Below are 12,333 nucleotides of genomic sequence, written 5' to 3' on the forward strand. Positions count from 1 at the left end.
GTCCTCTTAAGCAAGGCCCTGATCTGTGCTTCATCAGGGCCTTTGTGGACTCTTGTGCCTTGCTCCTCTTTCTCCCCTTGCCTGTAGGTCTTTATAACTCCACATACAAATGCACTTTTATTCTGGACATGTGATAAATCACTTTCCTTGAATTGTTGTAGTAAAATCAGAGCTCCTTCTTGATTAAATTTCCTGAGAGTATCAAATGCTTTCATCAAGAGCCACATAAGCTACCAATCCTGTGTGAAATAATTCAGCAAGTCTCTGCCACCTCCTGGGGGAGGCCTGCCTCTATCGGTGTCTTGTGTGGCTGTGTAGGTCACAATGCAAGTGTCCACCAGTTCTACCCTCCTGCAGACTGCACCGCACAGCCAGTCGCCTCATCAGCTATTTTATTATGCAGGGCAGAGCAGGAGCCAGCAGCCAGTCCCCAGAGAATGAGCATGAGACACTTTGAAAATGACTAGAAATGCACCCATCGACTTTTTACAAAGTTGCCAAGTTCACTCAACTGGGACAGAAGAGTCTCTTCAACAAACGGTATTGTAAGAACTGGATATCCATATCCAAATGAATGAAAGAGGACCTCTACCTCATACCCTAGACAGAAATGAACTAAAAATGAATCAAAGACCTAAATATAAGAACCAGTACCATAAAATTTTTAGAAGAAAATTCATAGGGAAGCACCTTCAGGATCTTGTATTAGGCAATGGTTTTGTACAGTTTACACTCAAAACACAAGCAAAAAAAGAAAAAATAGATAAATGGGACCTCATTGAAATAAAAAAAAATGTTGTGTATCAAAGGACTTTATTTTAGTAAGTTTTTTGTTGTTTTCTTTGTTTGTTTCAGAAACTTAAGGCCTCCAGACTGATCCTATCCCAGATCAGCCCTGAAACCCAGAGGTACCAACCAGGTTCATTCCCCTACCCCATAAGGTTGACACCCCTTCCCAGCATGAAGAAGGCAAAACGGGCATTGCCCAGATATTCCTGAAGATTGAGAGGAAGATTAAAGGAGAGGGAGGAGGGATAACAAAGAAATTAGGATTTAACAAATTATTATGACTATGATGTTTTTGGTTTCAAGTATACTGGAATAGCCAGAAGGAAATACCAGGAATTGTTGAACTACAATCCAGTAGCCCTGATCTTTCATAATAATTGTATAACTACACATAAGAAAAAAAAAAGTCACCTTCCCATGTTTGTATGGATCTACTTCTGAATGTTTCAATCATCCCTACTCAGAGATGACATCGTCATATATGTAGAAAATCCCAAAGAATCCACAAGAAAGCTACCAGAACTAATAAACAAATTCAGTAAAGATGTAGGATACAAGACATGCTGGTTTTAAGCTCTTATGAAGAAAAGGCCATGTTTTGTTAATCCATTCCTGTGGGTACAGACCTGTTGCAGGCGGGACCTTTTTGTTAGGTTGTTTCAATTGAGATGTGACCCACCGTGACCCATCTCATTCAAGGTGGGTCTTAATCCTTTTACTGGTGTCCTTTATGAGAGGATAAAGGACACAGAAAGAGCCCAATGAGGTCACAGAGAAACACCCAGAGAAGTCTGCAGAGAGCTTAGAGAGAGAAAACCCCTGGAGATGCTAAGAACTAATATTATAAACCTCTTACAAGAAAAGATAGGGAAATATATTTAGGGCCTTCTGGTAGGCAATGGATTTTTAATTTTACACCAATAGCATGAGCATAAAGGAAAAGAAAAAGGACAAAATGGACTTCATCAAAATTTAAAACTTTTGTACATCAAAAGAAGTGAAAAGGGGATCCAAGACAGCTGAGGAGGGAGAGGTTGGGCTCAGTTCTCTTCCAGAAAAAATAACTAGGAGTCAGGCAGAAGCTGTCTGCAACAACAGATCTGGGGCTCTGGAGATCGGGGGCGCGCTCTGAAGCACCCAAGTGCCCGATGAAGAGGTAGAGATGCTACAGTGAGTTCTGTAGACTGAAAGGAAAGGACAGGACAGAGCGACTACGAAGAGAGGGTGGAAATGATGATTATCATTAAGGTAACTAAAACGGTAAAAAGACACACAAAAATAAGATATGAAATAAAAAACAAAGCATAGGGTGATGCAACAGTGGCTCAGTGGCAGAACTCCCACCTGCCATGCCAGAGACCTGGGTTCAATTCCCAGAGCCTGACCATGCAAAAAAAAAAAAGCATAAAATCGCTGAAGTAAATACTGCTTTTACAGTAATAACACTGAATGTTAATGGATTAAACTCCCCAGTCAAAAGACACTGGCAGGATGTATAAAAAATATATATGAGCCATTTAAATGTTGTCACACCTCAGACCCAAGACTACAAATAGGTTGAAAGTGAAAGGCTGGACAAGCCCTTAATCTTAAGGCTTGCTCTTGTGAAGCTCATTTATAAAGCGGAGAAGCTAAGCCTACCTATAGGTATGCCTAAGAGTTACTTCTGGAGGACCACTTTTGTTGCTCAGATGTGGCCTCACTCTCTCGAAGCCCAATTTCTCAAATGAAGCCATTACCTTCCCCTTACATGGGACATGACATCCAGGGGTGAGCTTGGCCCTGGCACCGGGGGATTGACAATGCCATCCTGACCAAAAGGAGGAAGAAAAATGTAACAAAATAAGGTATCAGTGGCCAACAGAGTTCAAAGTCAAGAGTCTTCTCTCCTCTCCAGGCTACTCTTAAGCGAGCTTTAGCTAGATACTGCTGTTTATCATGGTTTGCCAAACCCCAATCAAAACCATTCCTGCCAAACCTAAAGAACACCCTAGGGCTCTATTTGAGAATCTACAAAGGTTCCACGCACTATGATTACTTTTCAGAAATCTACAACCTCCAGATGGGTTACTCGGCCAGATAAGTATAACCCAGAGGCCAGCCTCTCCAGAACATGAGCTAGTTCCATCCCCCATCCCTTATTATCAACAGCCCTTTCCAACATGGAAAAGTTAGAATGAGCAGAGCCCAAATTCCCCTAAAGAGTGGGAGAATGATCAAAGGAGAAGGTTGAGTTATAACAGAGAAGATAAGATTTAACAAATGAGTATGACTTCTGAATCGTATATTGATATTTCTTTTAGTCTCCAGTTAAAAGGAAAACCCTAAAACTGTGGAACTGCAACTCATAACAAACTCTGAAATCTATTCTATAACTAATTGTTACAGTGTGCCTTGAAATTTATTGTTTTGTATATATGTTATTTTTCACAATAAAAAAAAGTAAGTAAAAGGCTGGAAAAACATATTCCACATTAACAGTACCCACCCCCCCAAAAAAAGCTGGGGTAGTTATACTAATATCAGACAAAACAGACTTTAAATGCAAAGGTGTTAAAAGAGACAAAGAAAGACATTATATATTAATAAAAGGGGCAATCTACCAAGAAGAAATGACAATCATAAATACATATGCACCTAACTAGGGTGCTCCAAAATATATGAGGCAAACACTAGCAAAGCTGAAGGTAGAAACAGACATTTCTATAATAACAGTTGGAAATGTCAATACCCACCATTCTCATCATGAGACAGAACATGTGGACAGACGATCAATAAGGAAATAGAGAACTTGAATGATCTGATAAACTAAGTAGACCGAACAGAGATACACAGAACACTGCACTCAAGGCAGCAGATACACATTCTTCTCAAGTGCTCATAGATCCTTCTCCAGGATAGACCACATGTTGGGTAACAAAACAAGTCTTAATAAATTTTAAAAGATCTAAATTCTAGAAAGCCACTAAATGAAGATGCATGTGAGAATGATAGAGGGAGGAGGGCTGGGGACATAAATGAAATCAGAAAGAAAGATAGAGGTTAAAGATTGAGATGATATAATCTAGGAATGCCTAGAGTGTATGGTAATGGTGACTAAATGTACAAATTTAAAAGGCGTTATTGCATGAGGAAGAACAAAGGAATGTCGTTATTGCAGGGTTCTGAAAATAGATGGGAATTAATATTTTAAAATGTCACCTTATGTGTGAGACTAAAGCTAAAAATGCTTGTAACAAAATTTATATTTTGACTAGTGCATTTCCTGATATAACTTACGTAGATAGTTTGAATGAACACCATAAGTACCTGGAATCTCAGGTAGGACAAGAGATTTTGTTGGTTCGTCCAGAGTGATGGCCCGATGAATCCCAGAGTGATTCAATCAGTGAGTGGAAAAGTATTTGAAAAGCCCCCTTCGGGGAATGGTGAGAACGGGGAGAAATGCAACTTCCCCAAGTTGAATTCTTGATATTCTCAAAAGCAATGTGGACAACCAAAGCTATAGGCTGAGCCACCAGTCTTGGAGTTTGTTCACATGAAACTTAACCCCACAAAGGATAAGTCAAATCTACTTAAAATTTAGGCCTAAAAGTCACCCCCGGAAGATGGCGGCTTAGTAAGACGCGCGGGTCTTAGTTCCTCCTCCAGAATAGCTACTAGGGGAGTAGAAACGATACAGAACAGCTCCCAGACCCACGACAGAGATCAAGAAGACAGCGTACCCCATTCTGGAACGGCTCACTGGCTGGGAGAACCCGCTCCGGTGAGATCGCCGAGGGGCGCGGGCTTCCCCGGGCCGGGGCAGCAAGCGGCCGGAGTCCCTCCCTTGCTCCTTCCCGGGACAGCTGGGAGAATTGGACAGGCGGTCCCCTCAAGCCACGGTGGCTGGTGCCCCCCCCCATGCGTGGCCCCCCGGACCAACTGGGAGAATTGGATCGGAGATCCCCAGGCCGCGGAGAACGGTGACCGGGGTCCCTTCCAAACACGTGGCTTCCCGGTCCGGCAGGGAACAGTGTACTCTCCCGGGCCACGGCGGCTGGTGCCCTCCCGCCACACTTGGCGCCCTGGGCCGGCTAGGAGATTTGGACGGGCACTCTCCCGGTCTGCGGCGGCCGGCGACCCTCCCCGCGTTCGGATCCCTGGGACGGCTGGCACTCTTCCTAGCCGCTTTGGCTGGCGAACCTCCCCCACGGTGAGAGTTTTCCAAAGTTAAAGGACCCACAGCACCTTACACTGGTGGGAACCGGAGACAAACAAGTGCCACGAGCGCCACCTACTGGGCAGAATAACAAAAACAGAATTCAGAGATTTCACAGAAAAATCTTTCAACCTGTTGGGTCCAACACCCAGGGAAATCTGACTAAATGCCCAGACGCCAACAGAAGATAACGGATCACGCTCAGAAAATTGAAAATATGGCAAAGTCAAAGGAACAAACCAATAGTTCAAATGGGATACAGGAGCTGAGACAACTAATGCTGAATATACGAACAGAAATGGAAAACTTCTTCAAAAACGAAATCGATAAATTGAGGGAGGACATGAAGAAGGCATGGGCTGAACAAAAAGAAGAAATAGAAAAACTGAAAAAACAAATCACAGAACTTATGGAAGTGAAGGATAAAGTAGAAAAGAAGGAAAAAACAATGGATACCTACAATGATAGATTTAAAGAGACAGAAGATAGAATTAGTGATTTGGAGGATGGAACATCTGAATTCCAAAAAGAAACAGAAACTATCGGGAAAAGAATGGAAAAATTTGAAAAGGGCATCAGGGAACTGAAGGACAATATGAAGCACACAAATATACGTGTTGTGGGTGTCCCAGAAGGAGAAGAGAAGGGAAAAGGAGGAGAAAAACTAATGAAAGAAATTATCACTGAAAATTTCCCAACTCTTATGAAAGACCTAAAATTACAGATCCAAGAAGTGCAGCGCACCCCAAAGAGAATAGACCCAAATAGGCGTTCTCCAAGACACTTACTAGTTAGAATGTCAGAGGTCAAAGAGAAAGAGAGGATCTTGAAAGCAGCAAGAGAAAAACAATCCATCACATACAAGGGAAACCCAATAAGACTATGTGTAGATTTCTCAGCAGAAACCATGGAAGCTAGAAGACAGTGGGATGATATATTTAAATTACTAGAAGAGAAAAACTGCCAACCAAGACTTCTATATCCAGCAAAATTGTCCTTCAAAAATGAGGGAGAAATTAAAACATTCTCAGACAAAAAGTCACTGAGAGAATTTGTGACCAAGAGACCAACTCTGCAAGAATACTAAAGGGAGTACTAGAGTCAGATACGAAAAGACAGAAGAGAGAAGCATGGAGAAGAGTGTAGAAAGAAGAAAAATCAGATATGATGTACATAATACAAAAGACAAAATGGTAGAGGAAAATATTATCCAAACAGTAATAACACTAAATGTTAATGGACTGAATTCCCCAATCAAAAGACATAGACTGGCAGAACAGATTAAAAAACAGGATCCTTCTATATGCTGTCTACAGGAAACACATCTTAGACCCAAAGATAAACATGGGTTGAAAGGAAAGGTTGGGAAAAGACATTTCATGCAAATAACAACAAGAAAAGAGCAGGAGTAGCTATACTAATATCCAATAAATTAGACTTCAAATGTAAAACAGTTAAAAGAGACAAGGAAGGACACTATCTACTAATAAAAGGAACAATTAAACAAGAAAACATAACAATCATAAATATTTATGCACCAAACCGAATGTCCCTAAATACGTGAGGAATACACTGCAAACACTGAAAAGGGAAATAGACACATATACCATAATAGTTGGAGACTTCAATTCACCACTCTCATCAATGGACAGAACATCTAGACAGAGGATCAATAAAGAAATAGAGAATCTGAATATTACTATAAATGAGCTAGACTTAACAGACATTTATAGGACATTACATCCCACAACAGCAGGATACACCTTTTTCTCAAGTGCTCATGGATCATTCTCAAAGATAGACCATATGCTGGGACACAAAGCAAGTCTTAACAAACTTAAAAAGATTGAAATCATACACAACACTTTCTCAGATCATAAAGGAATGAAGTTGGAAATCAATAATAGGTGGAGTGCCAGAAAATTCACAAATACATGGAGGCACAACAACACACTCTTAAAACAACGAGTGGGTCAAAGAAGAAATTGCAAGAGAAATTGTAAATACCTTGCGGTGAATGAAAACGAAAACACAACATATCAAAACTTATGGGACGCAGCAAAGGCAGTGCTAAGAGGGAAATTTATTGCCCTAAATGCCTTTATCAGAAAAGAAGAAAAGGCAAAAATGCAGGAATTAACTGTCCACTTGGAAGAACTGGAGAAAGAACAGCAAACTAATCCCAAAGCAAGCAAAAGGAAAGAAATAACAAACATTAGAGCAGAAATAAATGAAATTGAAAACAATAGCGAAAATCAATAAGACCAGAAGTTGGTTCTATGAGAAAATCAATAAGATTGATGGGCCCTTAGCAAGATTGACAAAAAGGAGAGGATGCAAATAAATAAGATCAGAAATGGAAGAGGAGACATAACTACTGACCTCACAGAAATAAAGGAGGTAATAACAGGATACTATGAACAACTTTACGCTAATAAATACAACAATTTAGACCAAATGGATGGGTTCCTGGAAAGACATGAACAACCAACTTTGACTCAAGAAGACATAGATGACCTCAACAAACCAATCACAAGCAAAGAAATTGAATTAGTCATTCAAAAGCTTCCTAAAAAGAAAAGTCCAGGACCAGACGGCTTCACATCTGAATTCTATAAACATTCCACAAAGAATTAGTACCAACTCTCCTCAAACTCTTCAAAAAAATCGAAGTGGAGGGAAAGCTACCTAATTCATTCTATGAAGCCAACATCACCCTCATACCAAAACCAGGCAAAGATATTACAAAAAAATAAAACTACAGACCAATCTCTCTAATGAATATAGATGCAAAAATCCTCAATAAAATTCTAGCAAATCGTATCCAACAACACATTAAAAGAATTATACATCATGACCAAGTAGGATTCATCCCAGGGATGCAAGGATGGTTCAACATAAGAAAATCAATTAATGTAATACACCATATCAACAAATCAAAGCAGAAAAATCACATGATCATCTCAATTGATGCAGAGAAGGCATTTGACAAGATTCAACATCCTTTCCTGTTGAAAACATTTCAAAAGATAGGAATACAAGGGAACTTCCTTAAAATGATAGAGGGAATATATGAAAAACTCACAGCTAATATCATCCTCAATGGGGAAAAACTGAAAACTTTCCCCCCTAAGATCAGGAACAAGACAAGGATGTCCACTATCACCACTATTATTCAACATCGTGTTGGAGGTTCTAGCCAGAGCAATTAGACAAGAAAAAGAAATACAAGGCATCAAAATTGGAAAGGAAGAAGCAAAACTATCACTGTTTGCAGACGATATGATACTATACGTCGAAAACCCGGAAAAATCCACAACAAAACTACTAGAGCTAATAAATGAGTACAGCAAAGTAGCAGGTTACAAGATCAACATTCAAAAATCTGTAGCATTTCTATACACTAGTAATGAACAAGCTGAGGGGGAAATCAAGAAACGAATCCCATTTACAATTGCAACTAAAAGAATAAAATACCTAGGAATAAATTTAACTAAAGAGACAAAAAACCTATATAAAGAAAACTACAAAAAACTGCTAAAAGAAATCACAGAAGACCTAAATAGATGGAAGGGCATACCGTGTTCATGGATTGGAAGACTAAATATAGTTAAGATGTCAATCCTAACTAAATTGATTTACAGATTCAATGCAATACCAATCAAAATCCCATCAACTTATTTTTCAGAGATAGAAAAACCAATAAGCAAATTTATCTGGAAGGGCAGGGTGCCCCGAATTGCTAAAAGTATCTTGAGGGAAAAAAACGAAGCTGGAGGTCTCACGCTGCCTGACTTTAAGGTATATTATGAAGCCACAGTGGTCAAAACAGCATGGTATTGGCATAAAGATAGATATATCGACCAATGGAATCGAATAGAGTGCTCAGATATAGACCCTCTCATCTATGGACATTTGATCTTTGATAAGGCAGTCAAGCCAACTCACCTGGGACAGAACAGTTTCTTCAATAAATGGTGCCTAGAGAACTGGATATCCATATGTAAAAGAATGAAAGAAGACCCGTATCTCACACCCTATACAAAAGTGAACTCAAAATGGATTAAAGATCTAAACATTAGGTCTAAGACCATAAAACAGTTAGAGGAAAATGTAGGGAGATATCTTATGAAACTTACAATTGGAGGTGGTTTTATGGACCTTAAACCTAAAGCAAGAGCACTGAAGAAGGAAATAAATAAATGGGAGCTCCTCAAAATTAAACACTTTTGTGCATCAAAGAACTTCATCAAGAAAGTAGAAAGACAGCCTACACAATGGGAGACAATATTTGGAAATGACATATCAGATAAAGGTCTACTATCCAGAATTTATAAAGAGATTGTCCAACTCAACAACAAAAAGACAGCCAACCCAATTACAAAATGGGAAAAAGACTTGAACAGACACCTACCAGAAGAGGAAATACAAATGGCCAAAAGGCACATGAAGAGATGCTCAACGTCCCTGGCCATTAGAGAAATGCAAATCAAAACCACAATGAGATATCATCTCACACCCACCAGAATGGCCATTATCAACAAAACAGAAAATGACAAGTGCTGGAGAGGATGCGGAGAAAGAGGCACACTTATCCACTACTGGTGGGAATGTCAAATGGTGCAACCACTGTGGAAGGCAGTCTGGTGGTTCCTCAAAAAGCTGAATATAGAATTGCCATACGACCCAGCAATACCATTGCTAGGTATCTACTCAAAGGACTTAAGGGCAAAGACACAAACGGACATTTGCACACCAATGTTTATAGCAGCGTTATTTACAATTGCAAAGAGATGGAAACAGCCAAAATGTCCATCAACAGATGAGTGGCTAAACAAACTGTGGTATATACATACGATGGAATATTATGCAGCTTTAAGACAGAATAAACTTATGAAGCATGTAATAACATGGATGGACCTAGAGAACATTATGCTGAGTGAGTCTAGCCAAAAACTAAAGGACAAATACTGTATGGTCCCACTGATGTGAACCGACATTCGAGAATAAACTTGGAATATGTCATTGGTAACAGAGTCCAGCAGGAGTTAGAAACAGGGTAAGATAATGGGTAATTGGAGCTGAAGGGATTCAGACTGTGCAACAGGACTAGATACAAAAACTCAAAAATGGACAGCACAATAATATCTAATTGTAATCATGTTAAAACACTGAATGAAGCTGCATCTGAGTATAGTTTTATTTTTGTCTGTCTGTCTTTTTTTTCTTTTTCCTTTTCTTTTTTTTTACTATTATTTTTATTTTTTTTCTCTATATTAACATTCTATATCTTTTTCTGTTGTTTTGCTAGTTCTTTTCCTAAATCGATGCAAATGTACTAAGAAATGATGATCATGCATCTATGTGATGATGTTAAGAATTACTGATTGCATATGTAGAATGGAATGAGTTCTAAATGTTGGGTTAATTTCTTTTTTTTTCTTTAATTAATTTAAAAAAAAAAAGTCACCCCCAAGAGAGCCTCTTTTGTGCTCAGATGTGGCCTCTCTCTCCAGCCAACACAACAAGCAATCTCACCACCCTCCCCTTCTACATGGGACATGACTCCCAGGGGTGTGGACCTTCCTGGCAACGTGGGACAGAAATCCTGGAATGAGCTGAGACTCAGCATCAAAGGACTGAGAAAAAACCCTAGAATGAGCTGTGAATTAACATCAAGGGATTGAGAGAACCTTCTTGAGCAAAATGGGGAAGAGTAAAATGAGACAAAGCGTCAATGGCTGAGAGATTCCAAACAGAGTCGAGAGGTTATCCTGGAGGTTATTCTTACGCATTAAGTAGATATCACCTTGTTGTTCAACATGTAGCTGGAGGGAATTGCCTGAAAATGCAGTGCTGTGTTCCAGTAGCCATGTTTCTTGATGATGATTGAACAATGATAGAGCTTTCACAATGAGACACTATGAATGTGAAAACTTTATGTCTGATGCTCCTTTTAGCTACCATATCAACAGAAGAGTAGAACATACGGAATAAAAATAAATAATAGGGGAAACAAATGTTAAAATAAATTCAGTTTGTAATAGTGGTAAATGAAAGCGAGGGGTAAGGGGTATGGTACGTATAGTATTTTTTTCTCTATTATCATTTTATTTCTTTTTCTGTTGTCCTTTTATTTCTTTTTCTAAATCGACGCAAATGTACTAAGAAATGATGAATATGCAACTATGTGATGATATTAAGAATTATTGATTGTATATGTAGAATGGAATGATATCTAAATGCTTTGTTTGTTAATTTTTTTCTTTTAATTAATAAAGTTTTAATAAATAAATAAATAAATAAATAAATAAATACTGTTCGAAATGCTAGTGATAAATCAAAGTGAGGGGTAAGGGGTATGGTATGTATAATCTTTTTTTTCTATTATTGTTTTATTTCTTTTTCTGTTGTCTTTTTATTTCTTTTTCTGAATTGATGCAAATGTTCTAAGAAATGATGAATATGCAACTATGTGATGATATTGAGAATTACTGAATATATATGTAGAATGGAATTATATGTTAAAAAAATAAAATAAATTATACAAAGCTACTTTTTCTGATCATAACGGAATGAAGCCGGAAGTTAACAACAGCTGGAGGACTGGAAAACGCACAGACTTATGGAAGTTAAACAAGACACTCTTAAACAATCAATGGTTGAAAGAAGACATCGTAAGAGAAATCAGTAAATATCTCAAGACAAATGAAAACGAGAACATAACAAAACTTACAGGATACAACAAAGGCAGTATTCAGGAGGAAATTTACAACCCTAGATGCCTATATTAAAAAGGAAGAAAGAGCTAAAATCAAAGATGTAACTACACACCTGGAAGAACTAGAAAAACAGCAGCAAACTAATTCCAAATCAAGCAGAAAGAAAGAACTAACAATTTTAGAGTAGAAATACACGAAATTGAGAACAATAACAACAAAAAGCAACAGAGACCATTAACAAAACTAAGTTTGTTCTTTGAGAAGATCAACAAAACTGACAAACCCTTAGCTAACTTAGAAAGAAAAAAAAGGGAGAAGATGTAAATAAATAAAACTTAAAACTTAGAAATAAGAGGGTGGACACTACTAAGAACCCCAGAGAAATAAAAAAGATCCTAAGAGGATACTATGAACAACTGTGCATCAACAAACTAGACAACTGAGGCAAAATGCTTAATTTTTTTTTTCAGGATTTTCCTAAGTTGTACTTTTTTACAAATTTCCCAAAAGCTTCCCTTTATAGACGAAGAAATTGAGTTCTGGGATAGGAAAGTGGCTTATTCCAGTTAACAGTTAGTCACTGTTTAACCCCCAGCATGAAGGGGAAAGTGGAAAGAAAAA

General features: G+C 38.4%; 1 protein-coding gene across 8 annotated transcripts in view; it reads right to left on the reverse strand.

Moving 5' to 3' along the window:
* The window catches only part of SBF1 (SET binding factor 1), a 107,882-nt gene that overhangs the window by 41,309 nt on the left and 54,240 nt on the right, over nucleotides 1-12,333 (reverse strand). The window lies entirely within an intron of this gene.

The sequence above is a fragment of the Tamandua tetradactyla genome, chromosome 7 (genome assembly GCF_023851605.1).
Source record: "Tamandua tetradactyla isolate mTamTet1 chromosome 7, mTamTet1.pri, whole genome shotgun sequence".
Lineage (NCBI taxonomy): Eukaryota > Metazoa > Chordata > Mammalia > Pilosa > Myrmecophagidae > Tamandua > Tamandua tetradactyla.